The sequence below is a fragment of the Varanus komodoensis genome, unplaced genomic scaffold (assembly GCF_004798865.1).
Source record: "Varanus komodoensis strain SLA01 unplaced genomic scaffold, ASM479886v1 scaffold8, whole genome shotgun sequence".
In the NCBI taxonomy this organism is placed as follows: Eukaryota; Metazoa; Chordata; class Lepidosauria; order Squamata; family Varanidae; genus Varanus; species Varanus komodoensis.
The window spans coordinates 19,266,176-19,284,262 of NW_025336481.1; the positions used below are offsets into that span (position 1 = coordinate 19,266,176).

General features: G+C 39.8%; 1 protein-coding gene across 15 annotated transcripts in view; it reads right to left on the reverse strand.

The window, feature by feature from the left end:
- The window catches only part of TCF20 (transcription factor 20), a 105,081-nt gene that overhangs the window by 51,780 nt on the left and 35,214 nt on the right, over nt 1-18,087 (reverse strand). For 8 of the 15 annotated variants that reach the window (XM_044454797.1, XM_044454798.1, XM_044454796.1 and 5 more), the window contains one exon: nt 1,899-1,970. The exons of 3 other annotated variants lie outside the window; for them this stretch is intronic. The gene's annotated coding sequence lies outside the window, so the exon portion shown is untranslated. Of the gene's footprint in view, nt 1-1,898; nt 1,971-11,363; nt 11,448-13,355; nt 13,507-18,087 lie in introns of those variants that run through there. 4 more of the 15 variants (XM_044454794.1, XM_044454793.1, XM_044454791.1 and 1 more) reach the window with 4 other exon arrangements.

Genomic DNA, 18,087 nt, shown 5'->3' on the forward strand with positions numbered 1-18,087 from the left:
TAGTAATGAGTATATTCAGTGGAATCAATGGGGAAAATTAGCCATGTCTTCTGATAGTCAGAAGTTCCTTTTATTTCAGTTTGGTAATTCAGTATGGCTCCAATGAGAGCACAAATGTTATTGGGTATTTTAAGAGACAGGAACCCTTTATGGACTCCGGACTCATGCAGGATCTCCCACACAGATGTACACACAAGGTCAGTGGTTGCAGGGGCCACAGAAAATTAAAATAAACCAAACAATGTCTGTCAATCCAGACTGCTGCTCTTAAGAGACTATAACTTCCTATGTTTCTGTAAGTGTGCGTAATTTGTGCCCAAGTTTCCTTTTTTCCTCTTCTCTCCCTGTCCCTTTCCCCTTGTTTGTCATGCTTTTAAATAGTAAGCCTGTGGACAAGAACTGCTTTACTAATTACACATAAATTATTCTGGGTCTGACTGGAGAGTACAGTTTGAATTTAATTTTTAAAACTATTTATTCATAATAAGATAAGAAATAACTGTAGAAGCTGTTGAGAGTATTTTTTGAGAGGAAACATCTTGCCTTCATTACTGAACAGAAATTCAAAGAGAGCAGTAAACCTCATTTTTATTGTATAACCACAGGCTGCATAATCTTGGAAATAGGTGTGACTTCAGTGTGTATGGCTTTGATAGGGGCAAGGCTTTCAGGTGTGGCTCTGACTAACATGAAGGGACCCCCCCCCCATTCTAAATTCACCACTATACCACTGGTTTATTACCCTAACATGTGGAAGACAGAACAGTTTATTACCAGAATATTTTGTGCATAGTTTTGCTGTATGATCAAATAACCACTGAAGCAGTTCTTTGACAGAGGTAAATTCAAGCCCGAAGCAATATGTTTTTCTCTCCTGAAATGTACATGACCCATCTTGGAACCCTCTGCAACTATTTTCATTTATTCTGCTTATTTCCTTCATTTCTTCTCACATTAAGCCTATAAGATAGGTGAGATTGAAAGAGTCACTAGGCCACAGTCACCCAATTAAGTGTTATGGCTGAGTATCTGAAGCAAAGTCATCCTGGCCACAGTCCCGCCACTACACCAAACTTAGCCAGTACGCATGAAACAACTTCACTAGTAATTTGTCTAGTATAAGCAAGCACACTGCCTCTGGCACATTCACTTCTTTTGTTTTACAATCTATGATTACACTGATCCTAAGTTGCTCTCATTATGTCTGAACCCAGATACTCTGGGTTGTTTGCAGCTTGTTTGTGTCTAACAAGTTATAGGTTAATTAATGTAGGATTTGCTGTTATATACAAATCAACTAGTAGGCTCTTGTACATTCTTCAGCATTTAAGCAGATACTGTGAGAAATGTCTGTACCCTTCCAGCTAGTATGTGAAAAGGCCATTTACTCAAAAATAGTTACATGAAACTATGTAAAGCAAAGTCTGGAAGAGTGGGCTTTTTGCTATGTCTTTCTCACACACACTTGGGTTTACCCCCATGAAGTACACATACAATAAACCATCTGATGCATTGTTAAAGCCAATAACGGTCCAAGAACACTAACAGAGTTCCAGCTACTAATTACACATCATTGCAAACACACAAAAATACTATTTGCAAACATGCTGATTCAGAAGAGGAATTCAGTTGAACATTCAGGCAATCACACTTTCTGTCCAAAGTGAACACAATTATATCAGTGTGATAAACTGATTAAGACACTTAAATTGGACTCAAAAGATTCAAGTTCTAGTCCACACTCAGCCATACAGCTCACATTGCAAATATATTCAGCTCTAGAACAGTCACTCTGTCTCACAGGATAATTATGAAAATAGAGAGCATTATGTAAGCCATATTCTTTTTATTACAAGAGAGCATAAAGGCAGGATATAAATGTAATGGCTGGAGCTTACAGGAGTTGTGTAAAACATCTAGAGGGCTTCTGGTATCTTATTGCTGGTTTAATAATCATGTGAACAGCAGATCTGGAAAAGAGATTGACAACTTATAGGCCAAAAATATCTAAAGACCTGTAAGTTAACTACTCTTGATTTAGAATGATCATTTGCAACACTGAGTGTTCAAACCATAAGCTGTTACTTGTATCTTCTTCATATATTATATAGTAGCAAATCACTGTATCAATTACAAAAATATAGCATGTTAAAGATTTATCAACTTTCCCCCAAAAGTGTGACTTTTTGAAAACATACTATGCTTCTAAATCCAGTAAGATTTTGCATTCTGCATGCACACTTTTGTAAGCATATATCTTTAAAGGAAATATAGATAACATAAAACAAAATCCCCAGTTGTATCCTCTAAAACTTCTCAGGCCAAATGCATAGGTGTAGGTAAACTGCACTTGAGCAGCTAGTCCAAGATTTAGAAGTTTTAGAAATACAGCAGATTTTTTTCCCTTTCATTTTCCTTTTAAAGTTTTCTTTAAAGTTCTTTTAAAGTTGAGGAAGATGTTAGTCTTGTACTAGGTAGCCCACAGAGGTCTCACTATTGAAAATAGAAAGCATCCATGAGGTAGTGCTATTGCTATTCAGCAAGTGTTAGTTTATACTAGCAGAATGTCAATAGAACTGGCCTACTGATAGTCCTGATTTCTTAATCCTGACCTTGATGAAAAGGAAAGGAGTGAGTAAAGCAACAGCTGTATCATTTCATATAATTGCTTATATATGAGAATCCCTTCACATACAGTCCTTGCTTTTTCCAATGAGAATAGAATTTGCTAGCATCCAAACAAATTTATAAACAACTAGATTTGTTTAATTATTTGCACTACAGATATCCCTAATTTAATATATCCTAGCATCTATGGATAGTACTCTATCTTTTGTGTAAATGCATTAATGAATACAGTTTGAACATTTAGGATTAGTTCCAAAAAAGTGTGTTTTAGTGCCAAGAATACACAAGACACTTGTTTAATATTACCAGTGTTCTGTTTACTGTACAAGATACAGATGAACCACAGAGAAAGATTCTGTTAAAACAGTTCAACAGATGATTGGCTTTGATGTAGTTTTTCACAATCTGAGCATTTTTTCCTTAACCAGAGTGCACTGCATTCTTTAGTACGATCAACTGTAGCTGATAGTTGTGCACTCCCCCCCCCCCCCACACATACTCAACACTGTATAAACAAGCTCACTCTGTGGACCAATTCCTCTTCTTAAGGACACGATTTTGGTGTACTGTTAAAATGTATCCATATATTCTCATAATCTGCATTCATACAGGCTGTCACAACATGCTGAGCCACCCTACAAACAAGCCATGGTAAGTGAGCAGTTTATGAAACAACCCACACTTTTATTTATGTCCCACTTTTTTCCTTGCAAGAAACTCAAAGCAGCTTACAACTTTCTCCTCCTTTTGGAGCACATACTGCTGTGATTAATTTAAAAGACATTTTCTAATGACCTTTAGAGGAGGCAGAACACAATGCAGCAAATGGAACACCAGCAGGACTTACAACCCCTGACAGAAGTGGTTCCAGTCACTCCATTCCAATCAACCACCGTATCACGTTTGTGTTCTTAAAGTACTGTCAGGAAACCACAAAAGTGGGAGAGTTAACAATTTCTCCTTTCTATGGAAACTGCTGACAGTGGAAGTCAAAAAATGTGGATAGCACTGAGAACTATCAGGCTAACATTTGAAATCTAAAGAATTACATTACTACAGAGAAGATCTGGTAACCACTCTCGTTTGGTGCACCTATTTCCCCTTATAATGGTAAGTTTTAATTGACAGTTCAACAACCATCTGAAGATTAGCCTGTATCAGTTGTGGCGAACCTATGGCACGCATCCCACCACAGGCACACAGAACCCTCTCTGTTGGCATGTGAGCCAAGTCACCCCAGCATTGCCCCAGCAGCCGAGCATTGGATATCAACACTTATAGGGGCCACGCACATGCTCAGAAAGGAGTAGCAGCGTCAGGCAATGACGTCACGAGCCGAGACTCATTAGCCGCAACTTGTTCGAGCTTTCACATGGCTGGTCAGTGTGCTGCCAAGGATATATGTATAGGCACTTCATGATAAATAAGTGGTTTTTGGGTTGCAGTTTGGGCACTTGGTCTCTAAAAGGTTTGCCATCACTGGCCTATATGGAGTCTTGCCTTGCTATGCCAATTTCAATGTATCTTACCAAATGCACTTTATTCCCTTTGACAGTTGAAACTTACAAGGAAACTTAAGGGAGAACCAAAAAAAAGGATTTCTCTTCTGGAGGATGGGTCCCTTGTAGTAAAGGCTTCCCCTGCTAGATAAGTGTTCTAGAAACCCATCTGCATCAGTGTACCCAGCTGGGTTGTTATGAGGGGCTGCATTCGACTTCAGTGAGGGGAGGGTTTTGAGTCTTTCTCAATGCGTTTGCCTATTTCATGATGGCTGATTTACAAAGTGCAGCGGTGAAATTTTGTTCAGCAGTTTTTGACCAAAAATGGTATGACCCTTGTGCCCCACCCTCCCTTTTCACCTGATCTTGTCCCATGCAACTTATTTTTGTTTCCCTGGATGAAAAAAGCCCTCAAAGGGAAACATTTTGCCAATGTGGAAGAGGTGAAACAAAAAATGGCAGAATCACTAAAAGGCATCATCAACAAGTTCAGAACCTGTTTTTGAGTAGTGCAAAAAATGTCTCAATAGGTGTATTGTATCAAACAGAGAGTACTTTGAGGGTGATTGAAGTCTGAACATGCAAAAATACATCATTTTTTATATATAAATTCCTGCTTTCTCGGGTCCCCCTTGTATATTGGACAACCATCAGTAGGCACTTACACACCTCTGAAAGAACGACGAATTCTAAAAAACCATAATACCATTTGTTGGAATGGGGTTGAAAAAAGGGTTTAAAAGGTGGTGAATCAGTGAAGGTTGCTTCAAAGCGCTGCACTGGAGGGGATGTCACTAGTGGTAATACAGGCAAAATCATGAAGAATGATAAACTTTTGCTTCTTTGCCTGAGTAGTTCAATAGTTGCTCCCCCAAACCAATGATGGAATCAGTTTCATGGGCTTGAATGATACAATTTACTGTGGGTTAAGCAACCTTTAGAACAGGGGTCTCAAACTCGCGGCCCGCGGGCCAATTGCCGGGACGGGACGGGCGGGGCACGGGGGAGGGGCCCTGCGGCCTTCAAAGCGCCGGCAGCGCCCAGGCCGGCTGCGGAATGAGCGGCCCACCACCAGCACGGTGGTGGAATCCTTGATGCGGCCCAGCCTCACCCAGACTCTACTTCCAGCGGCCCCCAGGTAAGTTGAGTTTGAGACCCCTGCTTTAGAAGCATCTGTGGGTTGTCAGAGTGGCTTGTTGTCTGAAAATAAACCACCTGCAGAAAGTGGTCTGGGTTCACATGATGCCCCACCATGGTTACCCACAATAACTTGCCATGTCATGCAAAACCAGTCAGTGACTTATTTCACCAAGTATCCTTGGAGCGGAAGCCAGCTGCAACCTCTCCGTCTTAAACCTTGCTACTATTATTCCTGCTCTGATGCTTCCCATTTTGAATACTATAATTCTCATGGGACAGGACTGTATCTCTTTGGAGCCAGAGCTAGTAATGAATGTTGTAACACACCAGAAGTTTATTGCATTCACTCCCCTACACTAGTGCCAGTTAGCTTCCAGGACAAATTCAAGCTGCTAGTTATGTTTAGAGTCTTAACCTTTTCCTGGACATATAAGAGGAGGAGCTCCTTCTGGTATACATTTTTCCCTCTTATTGAAGGTTGGTAGAGAAGTTAGTGCTCTGGCTTCAGCCTGTTTTAGAGGCAATATTGGTGGAGACTCAGGTCAGACCAGACATAGTAGTTTCAGCTTTGTTGAGGCTTGCACTATTGTTTGATATTGTGCAATACTTTGCCTACTGAATAGAAAAATATATAATTCACCAATCAACAATTAGTAAGTATATGTACTTTACCTTCATATACTGATTCTTCACTGAAGTAGAGCTATTTTATATGCCACCTGTTTCCAGTGAAGTGAGAAATTATTCCACACAGTACTGTAGCAGTAAGCATGGCAAGTTATTCCAAGTTCAGAATATTTTATGGAAATTTGTTTTTAATATTGTTTGGTGGTTCAACTTATTTCAGCATGCCATCAACAATAGCATATAAAGTAACAGAACACAATCTTGAATCATTTTGTAGGCATATCTGGGATTTTTACTGTCAATTCAATACAACTGTCTTTGTTGGCTAGTCTTCCAGATTTGACAGAATTATGTACAGTTCTATGTTATTTGCCAAGCATTCCTAACAACTCAAAACTCACCAACAATGCTCATATATTATAAAACAAGTTAATAATTCCTTTCTCTAGACCAATGTTCACAATATAGTATCCAAATTATATAACGTTTTTCCTCAGGCTGCTTGCTCCAATAATGTTTCCTCATTAAAATGAGAGTTTACACAGCTATTTGAACAGAACTATGGGTATCTGAGTGAAATTATAATATGTACTTTCTGCTGTCAACTCTTTCATGTTTAAGATGACAATGGAAAAATCTTGCAGAATAAACATAATCTTACACATGCATCTCTTTTTCAGGAAAAATCTTGCAGAATAAACATAATCTTACACATGCATCTTTTTCCAGGTTTGCTTCCAGGTATTTTATATTGTTATTTTTTGTATTTTAACTTTATGTTGTGAGCCGCCCCGAGGCTTTGGCAAATCGGGTGACATAGAAATGTTTTAATAAATAAATAAATAAAAATGTGTGCTTATGACAAAAAAACCTGAAAGAGAGAGAGAGCATGCGCACTGTCATTTGTTACAGAGAAACACTGGAACAAAGAAGTGATGGAAGCACACTTGGAAAATACTAAAACCAGTAGATAAAAGCATGACCTCCTTGCGGACATACTAAAATTACTTACATGTGTTAAAAAAGCATGAGAGCCTTTCTGGAACTGCACCAATTACTGAAGCAACTGGGACCAAATGCTCCCCATGACAGATGAACTCCCTATTAACTAGCATATTCAAGAGGAGGCTAATAGCCTTTTGTCATACTAGTTCAGCAGGACAGTATCAGGAAAGAACCATTTAAACATACTAGTTTGCATACTTCAACATCTAGGAGTATTACTTGGGAAAGGGATAAAAGTTTAATACCATAGTATTTTACCTGCAGAAGGTTCCAGGTTCAATCCATAGATAAGATGAGCTGAAAAATCTCCCCTCATGATCCTAAAGCAGGGTTAAGCAACTTGGTGGCCACCAGATGTTATCAGACTACCTATCCCATCACTCGTGACAATCAGCCATGCTGACTTGGGGTGGTGGGAATGCTAGCATTAACATTTCTGGTGGGTACCAGGCTGCCTACCTCTTGCATAGACCATATTGAGCCAGATGGACAAATAACCTGACCAGTTATCAACTTCCTACGTACATAATAAAAAGTAATCCTTTTAAGTCTACAGGTAAATTCTGAGTTAAAATTGAGAATCTTTTTATTTGGAAAACTAGGCATCTGAAAATGAGTATACAGACATATGTAAAGGGACATTACAGACTCTATCCTGGCTACTTTTGTGTAGTTTGAGTGACGAACAATGCCCTTACCATTGTCCCCCTATCACCATAGGCAAATGCAGTGGATATCAGGCAAACCAGGGAAGAATTTCAAGATAATGAAAAATGGCTAATAAAATGATGCCTTTTATTTGTGAACACTGCAATTTTGTACTCTTATTTATTGCCTGGAAAGACAATGAGAATAACTAAAAAAATATCTTGCACACACACAAACACACACTTACTGTCATGTTCAAGACTGAAAGAAATTTTTAAAGCCACAAGGGAACAAACAATATCCTAGGATCAGCACTGGGCCCTGAAGCCACTGGAACACCCACCAAGATTTTCCTCAATATCCACAGATCTCAGAGGAACCAAGAATGAACAGAAGTGTTTAGCACAAATTGCCTGGAGCTCCATGGTCAAAAGAGTGGCAGGACTGTTACCAAATAAAACTGAAACCAGAAGATTAGTTACAAACATTTGTTGGATGAATTTAGACATATTTTCCTCATCAGTGCAATATGCTGTATTGTACCGATTCTAAACCTGGGCTGAGAAATCTGTGACACCATGTTGTTAGATAACAACTCCCATCATTCCTCACCACTGGCAAATTGGCTCAGACAATGAGAACTGAAGTCCAACAACATCTGAAAGGTCACAGGTTGATCGCTCTTGCACTAAATAATGGACAGTTGGGGAGTAAGACCGTAACTTGAGTATGCTGTGAAGGAAAATCCATTGAAAAAGTTATCTGAGTTACTCTGCAGCTGTTAAAACAGGAGGAAGACATTTGCCCAAAGACTCAAAGCATACACACAGTCTAACTTTTCTACCCTGATGGGGAATCCTGATTTATAAATGAAATGAATGTGAAACTGCATTATCACAGCTATGATTTTCAAAAACTGAAAAGATTTAAAGCACATTGATTAAATTGCATCAAAACTGCATCAACATGAAAGAAGTGATTGGACACATTTCATGTTTTCCCCTTTGTATCAATTCTCAGATCTCACTACATCTAGGCATCATTGAGAGAACATAGTGAATAATCCATAAGTGTATTCTATAAAATTATTCAGTTGAAATAAATGGTAGGAATTGTTTCTACAGATTTGCTAAAGTGCATGGAACTTGTGAGTCCTTCAGGAACATGCAAACACTGATCAGTTACAGTCAGTACATAGGCACCACTTTTATGAACATGTATGCATAGCAGCATAGAACAGTTAATTCACTTTACAAATCACTTTATAATTTGTAGCCCCCAATCCTCAAGTTCTCATTTAATTAAAACAATGAGAAACTGTGTCTCAACTTCACTGATCACTTAAAATTCTTCAAATTTCCTTTAAAAAAACAACAACACAAAATACACAGCTACCACAGTAGGATTAAAGCTAAAAAAAAAAAAAAAAAAAGCAAAAATGTGCAGAGCACTCAGGGGTGGAGGAAGGTCTGCACTGCATATAAAAATAGTGCAAACTGACCCACAACTATATACCAGGTTGACAGTAGTCATATTATCAATCTTAACAGAGGCACAACCAACACATACAAAGCAGTTAAAAAAAAAAGTACAGCAGAAATAAGCCTTTCACTACTCACTGACAGGATCTGTGTAGTGTATTTTTTACATTCTCAAAACATTATAATTTGCATTTTAGCAATTATGAACTGCTGCACCAGACACAAGCAAGGCACCATCCATCCAACAGTTCAACACAAGACAGCTGCAGCCACATTGGAAAAACCATGACTACTCGCTATGGTGATCAGCTGCCAGTTTTGTGATTACCTACAGCAGGGTTCCCAGTCTTTTTGGACCAGTGGATACATCTGGGAATTTGAGAAACTGCTATGGGCAGCACTACTATTGACTTATCAGGGGCTTGCCATTTTGACATCTACCTGTTGCTGAATACGACGCAGGGTAAGATTCATAAATGTAACTTTTGTTTCATGTCTATTGGACATTGCAATGTCTTTTTAAATACAGGACCTCCTAAAACAGCTCATGCTTCCTTGAAACATGTTCTCACAATAGTCATCAATTGCTTCTTCCACACCGTGTTGTACTGGAACAGTCTTTAATATTTATACATACACACACTTTCAATTAGTATCTGCTTAACAAATGAAAGGGGAAATGAACTATATGAATTTGGTCATGAAAAGACTGATACTGCACAACTAGAAGGATAACACAATCACCTCCTTATAATGGAATGGCTTCAGAACATTGTGACACTTTCAGTATATGAATGGGTAGCATACAGACTCCAACTTTAAATGGAAACTTATCTAGATATTTCACCAACTGTTATTACAGCCTAACTAGTTGTATATAAACTGTTGTATGAATGTCATACAAATTCAGGTACGTATATAAAAAGAATAAAAATAAGAATCCTGGGGAGCAGCATACAGGAACTGCATTGGGAATCACTTTGAGGATGCCAATGGAGGTGCCTTCGACACCCAAGGGCACTATGTTGGGAACCTACGACCTTCAGGTTTAAAAAAATAACTGATCAAATGCTAAACTTTAGTTCATTTCCACACTGTAAGTAAAACAAGGAATATTAATCTTGCTTGTTATGATATAAAAACTTCCAGTTAGATGTAGATACTATGTCTTCTAACAGTTGCTACAGCTAGTCAGGGCTCAGTCTGGCCCTCTCAGCAAACACTTCCTAACCACTATACTTCCTCTGCAGTCTGAAGGACTACTACAGCTTTGACACCAGCAATAGTATTAATTAGGCCAGAACAGAGCTCTCCATAGCTACAGTAAACTATCAAAATCTCATAATTAACAGATCTACTGGAAGGCATCTCTATCTGCAGAACCTAGTTCACAGATTCCTGGGTAAACTGATCCATGGTGTTGCCTTCCCCTGTAATTCTGCATCTATAGCAGATATGGAAAGTGGTGACCTGGATGCAGCTTTGGAAGAAATTTTATTGTCCTACCAAAACTGAGCTGCAGTGTAATGTAATTTAAAATTTGATCTGGAAGAACGTTTTCAAAATTTGAAATGTTTCCTACACTGTTATTTCCCCTATGAGTTCTGCATATAATGCCCTTGGTTAAAAAAAATCTACTTCAAGACACAATGGAATGTGATGTGAATTTCATATACAAATGTACTGATCTGCTTTCCTGAATTTTAAGAACAACCAGGTATGAATATTTCCCAGAAAGCACACACATTTGTTGTTTACGCTGGTGAAACCCTTACTTCCAAATGGGATCAACGTTATGTATAAGGTTCAGGCCATGTGGAAACTCAACACCTGGACTACTATTGGCAGAATAGGATTGCCCCAAAATTAGGTTCTGTCACTACACTAGCCACCACACTAAAAATAAAGCAGTCAGTGAAAGTGGCTCTAAATAGCACTTCTGCAGTAGATCCAGATATCGTGAAATGCCAATGAAACTATTAGTTTTGATGACCAGCAAATATGAATCTCTAAAAATGAAAACAAGTATTTACAACATTTATTTAAATCCCATCTTTTTTTTCTTTCAAGGAACTCAAGGTGGCTTACATGATTCTCTTCTTCCTCCTCTCAATCTTTTCCTCATAACAACCCTCTGAGGTAGGCTGGGCTAAGAGTCTGTGACTGGCCCAACGTCACCCAGTTAGCTCCATGACTGAGTGGTGGCTAGAACCCAGAACTTCTGTGTCCTAATTCTGTAGCAGTAAATAGGTATTAAAATTGTTGTCACAGATCATCACTACAGTATGAATTAGCAAAGCACTCCAACACCCAGAAAAACTGATTTCTTCTGTACCTCTCAGAAACTCCCAGAATCTCCATTGGCAGTGGAAGGCAGTAGAGGTAACTGGAGCCAGATCTATGAAAACACATGGCATGGCTAGAAAGAAAATGTATAGATTTCACATTCATATATTGTCCTCTATCAAGGAACTCAGAATGACATGTAATGTAGTCATCCTAATAGTCACCCTATAGGGTAGGAAAAAGATCACCCCAAAGTTGCCTCATGACTGGGCAAGACAGGAACCTAGATGCCCCTACACATTTCCGGTACTATCCACTACACTGGTTAAAAACACCCCAGAAATTCTAAAAAACTGAACAAAACAAAACCCATCATCTAAAACTGAGGCCTAATAACTAAATAGTACATTGTTTTCTTCCTCCCCATTTTAAAATATTATGTTGTGGAAGAAGCACACAATATACAAGCACTATATTGCCATTCACAACTATTCATGATAATGGCTACTATTGATATACATTAAAAATGAACAGTGAATTCTTATTTCTGTTTCACAAGTCCACTCTATTAAACACCACTTACTGAAAAAGGATTATGCAAGTCTTCCAAGCGGCACTATTATCACTTTCATAGGAAACAAGTTTTAAACATTCTAATATCTGACTACATCACCAGATATTAGTGATGCAGGTCTCACAGTAAATGACACCACCACAAAAAACCCAAAAAAATCCTCAAGTGATTTCAGTTGATTCTCCTGATAATGTATTTCTGTAGAACACACAATAGTTAAAACATTTACATGTGTCATACAACTGTATTTATGCAATTTAATTCTGTTCATATACATGTAGTAAATAACTTTTTATTCCAAAATTGTTTACTAGATGTACAAGGCAATCCTATAGCCCCTAAACAGTGTTTAATGGGGTCACAGTATATTTCAGTTCCCCAAATTCAAGGTCAGGGACAGCCCTCCATCAGAACATTGACCCTCCTCCCACTCACAGAGTGCATGGAAAGAACTGTGCTAATTACCCTGAGATCAGGAAAGCAACCTTAGAAGGGGATAAAAGGGCCAATGAGCACAGAGAGCAGATTGGTGAGACCAGGATATGAGTTATCTTCACTAATCCCTACCCACCCTCCTCTGAAACATTTTGACTAGAGGCAGAAAAAAGCTCACTTCTGCTCCTCCCTCCCTGCATAGGATGCATGCAAGCCTTAGACTTTAGAGATTGTTTGAGGCTGTTCTTTCCCCCTTAGCCTGGGCCTTCCTGGCTAGCGAAGTGACATGGGACAGGCAGCCCTATCAGTCTAATTCATCATGCAAGGAAAAAGGAGAACAGATGAAGTTCAGATTAGTTTACATCCTAAGAATAAAAAACTGAGATTTTTTTCAATGAAACTTCAGTATAAATACACAAGGTTCCTATAACAGTAAGCTGAAAGAAATCCTGATACACGCACTGTCAGTGGTGGGCTTAGCTCTACACTTTGCAGTCCCAGTTCCACTTCACACAGAGAAACATGCAGCAACTTAATTCCAATCAGTGTAAGATACCTTTCCCACTACTCGAGGAATCCTCAGTTCCTTCGACTTGAGGAAACAATCTCATCAGCAAAGGAAGAAGTGTGACCAGGTGTTCCAACAATGAACTATTTCCTTCACACCATCCCTCCCTTGGCCACTTCCATCATGCTTCCTGACAACCCTCTTTTATATCAGATGTACATACCTAAGAAACCAAGCGTGACAAAGAATCTAAGGATTTAAAAAGTACATCTGAACGGCCAACTGGTTTAGCCAATCCAGAGCGCTGTCTCCTCCAACTCCGACCCACCCCTGGGTTCTCCTGCCCCGTGGCAGCGCGCATTTGTATTTTCAGCATCCACCACAGCCAGGCTGGGGGAGGGGCACGGATGCTGCGGCCACGGGCCGCCTGGCACCCGTCTCCTTCTCCCACCCCGCCTCAGAGTCGCGCCCCGCCCCTTCCATCGAGGCCCGCAATGGGGCTTTAAACGCATGGAAGTCATTACCTAAACCTCGTTCTCCTCCCCGCCCCCCGGCGGGGGAGCACAGAGCGGGTGAGGTCTCTCAGAGGCGCGTGTGGTGGCAGGGATCCGCTTCGGGCCGGGGGCGGCTCCGCGGCGGTGGTTCGAAGGTTTCTCTCTCCATTCTCCCCTCGCACACACAGGAAATAACACAGGGTCATCTGACTGCCTCAGCCAATGGGACGGCGGCGGGACAGCGCGCGCAAAAGGGAGGAGCGCGAGGCGGCAGCCGGGCAGGGTGGGAAGGATGGGAGGGCGTGCGCGCGCGGGCTCATATGTGCGTGCGTGCGCGCGCGCGCACGAGCAGGCGGGCGCGCTCACACTCAAAGGCGCTCAGAAGCGTGAAGCAGGCGCCTCCTCCTTACTGCGCGCTCCTATGAAGAAACAGCACCGGGGCAGAACGTGCCTCGCCCAGGGATGGGAGGTGGACGTCACTGAAGCTAGACACGCTTACATTTACTTTTCTTTTAGATGTACCATATTACGTTTAATTCAAATAGGACCTGCTGCTGGAAACGGACCATGGCTGTGGAACAAAACGCAAAAGCACAGGAGCAATACTCAGGTATTCAGCCGGGAATATTTATAAAAAGGCGATACCACAGCAACGTAGGGAAGCCTTCTACCTTAAATCATTTGAACTAGTGCGACTTGCTTTTTAAAACATACGTAGGCTGGGTTGCAGATGCACAAACAGCTAATCTTTCTCCCAAATACTCGTTGCAACAAGCAATGCCTGAAACGTCTGGAATACATCAAGCTCATGGCTGACTTCAAAAGGAGGGCCATACTGGGGAGGTTGCCAAGTATCCTCAAATCTGACCAAGCCCCTACCTCTGCAACAAGGCCATTTCCCCCTTCTTTAGGTTGCAAAATTTGAATATTTCTAGGTTCAAGCTCGAAAATCACACAACAGAAGCTTGCTTTGTGCCCTGTCCTTTTTACATTAACATCCCAGAATCCACTCTGCTCAAACTTTGAGGGCCCTTAGGTACCTTTCATGCACATTGGCTATGATGGAAGTACTATCACCTATAAAGCCCTCAATGGCTTGGGACCTGGTTATCTAAAGGAGTGCTTGCATCCATATATGCGCTCCCGCCCCCTGAGATTGGTGGACTAGGCCCTTCTCTGGGAGCCCTCTGTGAAGGATATTAGGAGGGTGAGTACCCGGAGGAGGGCCTTCTCTGCGGTGGCACCCCACCTGTGGAATGCGCTTCCCAGAGAGGTCTGCCTGGCGCCATCCTTATTTGTTTTTTGGTGCCAGGCCAAAACCTTTTTATTTAAACGCTATTTTAATTAATTGGTTGTTTTTCTTTATTGGTTTTAAATTATGGCCAAGATTCTCTGAATTTTTAATGTTGTTCTATATTTATTCTCCTTGTGAGCCGCCCGGAGGCTTCTGCGATGGGTGCAGCATAGAAATGTTATAAATAAATGTTTTCCACCCTCTTCCAACAATCAGCTTTCTTTCAAAGTCATAGATGCAAACTTAGGTCCTTAATTAAAATGTCCAACGTTTTCTAGGTGTATGGGGAAAAGTGGGGAAAGTCACCCCCACTGTAGCAACTCTGATAAAAACATGTTTTGTTAACTTCATCTTAGTGTGAAGCTATGGAAAGGTAATCCTCAGCTTTTCACTCTTCCCACTATTTAAGACAGGATTAGCAACTTGTGCCCCTCCCTGAATTGCTGGACTGCAACTCCCATCAGCCCAAGCTGGGTAGCCAGTGGTGAGAGATGTGAGTTGCAGTCCAGCATTTGGAAGTGCTGAAACTGTCCATCCATAAATTAGGGCCCTTGGGCTATGACTCACAAAAAGCCAAACAGGTAGTTTTACACTGGGGAAAAAAGCCATTTCAAATCAAGTTAATTGCACAGGGAAACACAAGGTAGCTTTACACATACTCTGCAAAGACAATTGAGGAGTTCCATAGATTCACTTAAATCAATAGCTATGTGACCCATCATTTGGAAAGAGTTATCTGAGAGAGTTATCTGAGACATAAACCACCTTGTTCAATCTTAATACAGCACTGATGTAAAAAAATTGTAAGTTGCATATTTTCTGTGCAGCACTGCAGTTCCTACTTGCAGCAACACTGTCACATGAAAATGTTCTTTCTAGATGACCTATATTTCAACATTCATCCCTCCAGATTTTATTGCAAACTAAAAACTGCAGAAACTATTACCTATCTGTCTTCTCATCATTTGAAGCTTGATCTTATGTTCCCACCAACTTTAATAGGACATTCTAGCATCAGCACAACTATGGAATTCTCTTCTTTAAACAGCAGAATGGGTTAAGATACCATGAGATGTTGGCAAGAACAGAATAATAAGGAATCAGAAACTGAACCGAAAAGCATGCTATTCTTCCAACAGATGTCAGGAGAGAGAATTTTTTCACCCAAAATTTATAGCTTGCTGGCAAGGACTGTCCCCAGCACAGCAGAAGTGGCCAGCGAGTCAATAAATCTCCATTATCTGAATCATTAGAAACATCCCTAGTTGGCAATATACAAAAATGCAATTATTGTGAATACCTCATCCTTTCACATTGTCCCCCATTAAAAAAAGAAAACACACAAGGGTCTCAAGCTAAATTATATTTTACAGAAAGGTTTGTGATGACATCAAAAGGTTTGTTGAACAAAAAGTGCAAACAAATTGTGCTAGTTATTGTAGATACTGGATTAGTTTAAAATAATTCTATAGAAGAAGCAGGTATAAGTATGTTTTTTGGTAATATACTTGAATGAAAAAAATAACTTTCTGTAAAACTTATGTGGTTAGGTTAATGGCTAGTTAATAGGAATCAGGTACTAAAATCCTTGACTTTATATCGAGTGGGAAGGATTACTGAACTATTAGAACCAGTTCCAGAAGTCCCATTCTCTTCCATAGCACACATGATGGTGCCAGGGCATGACAACATACAGCAGTTTTTCTAAGTTCTTGAATACTATTAAACATCCAATTACAGTCAGCCAGAATCCCCTTGTCAGTAGTGTACCTTATCCTTGGTATATTACTCCATCTAAATTTACAACTTAATTTTAGAACATGCTATATCAGGTACTTTCATATTTCACATTATTGCCTTTTGGAAAAGTACTAATCCCCTTTTTCAAGAAGAGTTAGTCTTTAGAGACTCCTATCATCTGAGCAGTCAGTGTTATCCTGAAATTTTGCCTAAACATGAACAAAGTGCCATAAAAGTGACTTAATTTTAAATATCTGCTATTAAGGAAAAACACAAGCAATCAACAGTTAAACAACACCTACAAAAGACTAGCAAAGTTAACCAAGTGTTTGTGCTAGAGATGAATTTACATAAATACAGAATTACTATATTTCCATAAAATACTTGTAAAGGTTACCACTGCTGGAAAAGAAAAATTAAAGTTTTCAAAGTTATTAGCAGTACTTCACTAGAAAAGTAAAAAAGAAAAACAGATTATTTCTACTATTTTAGAGAATCCCTATCCCCACTCTCACTTCACATCCACTCAAAAAGCACTGCATGTGTTTCCTTATTATTCCTCTTGTCATAAAATTAAAAAGGCCTCATCTTCCAGCTGAAATGCTTTTTACCTTCTTCATGAGGCATCACTCTCAGCTGGATCTCACCTCCTTTTCCCACTGCAATCTCAGAGAGTGAATGAAAACAGCTGGGGATCTTCCCTTGCTTCAGAACAATATTTAACTGTTGCCTTTAACCCATATTGTCATCCCATAAGGTCACAGTACTGGGTAATGAGATTAGCCTAATGCTGAACCACTGATTCAGAAGCTCTTAACAAGAATGGCAGATTAGTCTTTTTTTTTTTACTCATTTAAACATGGACCATATAATTTGGGCACCATCAGATCTCACGTGGGATTTAACTCAGTAGTTCATAGATACAACTGAGATTATCAGCTATGGGGAAGGAACAATTTCCCTGTTCTTGTTCCATAAATAGCAGTTTGATCTACAGGAGTTAGCAGTTAAAGCATTTCCCACTTTAAATACCTTCTAATACCTGTTGATTACACTATTCTTAAAGGCACTGGAGTGGCAATCTATAGTTGTTTTCTTTCTATTATTTAAGATCATAATTTGCAAAGAAGGCTTTTAAAAATTCTTTCCATCACAATTTGCATCATCCAATGGTATTCCACAACTCACATTTTGAGAAAAAATGGGTTCAAACTGGAAATGTGCAGTGTGAGACTTCAGTACTATATGGTGTTATCCCTCAACAACTTTGTTGAAGAAGTGGCCATTTTACTTTTAAAAATTGGAACAGGATAGAACACTGGTAAGAAGCACAAGCACTTGCCAACATGTGAACAGGCCTTGTAGCAATCCCATTAACAACTGGTCTTTATTTACTAGATTTATATCCTACCTTTTTTCTTACAATGAATTAAAACATCATTCCATTCCTGCTCTCGATCTTATCCCCACAACAACAACCTTGTGAAGTAGGTTGGGCTGGGAGTCTGTAAGTGGCCCAAAGTCAACCAGCTGGCTCCATGCCTGAGAAGAGATTAGAACCCAGATTGCCTGAATTCCAGTCCTGTACTCTTAACCACTACACCACACTGGCTCTCAGCTGTTTGAGTTACTGCAATTTCAAGGAGATCACGTGTAACTGCTTTCCATGAAAAGCTTCACTTATCAAAGCTCCGTTAGAGGGATAGGAGCAAATAAAGCCTAACTATT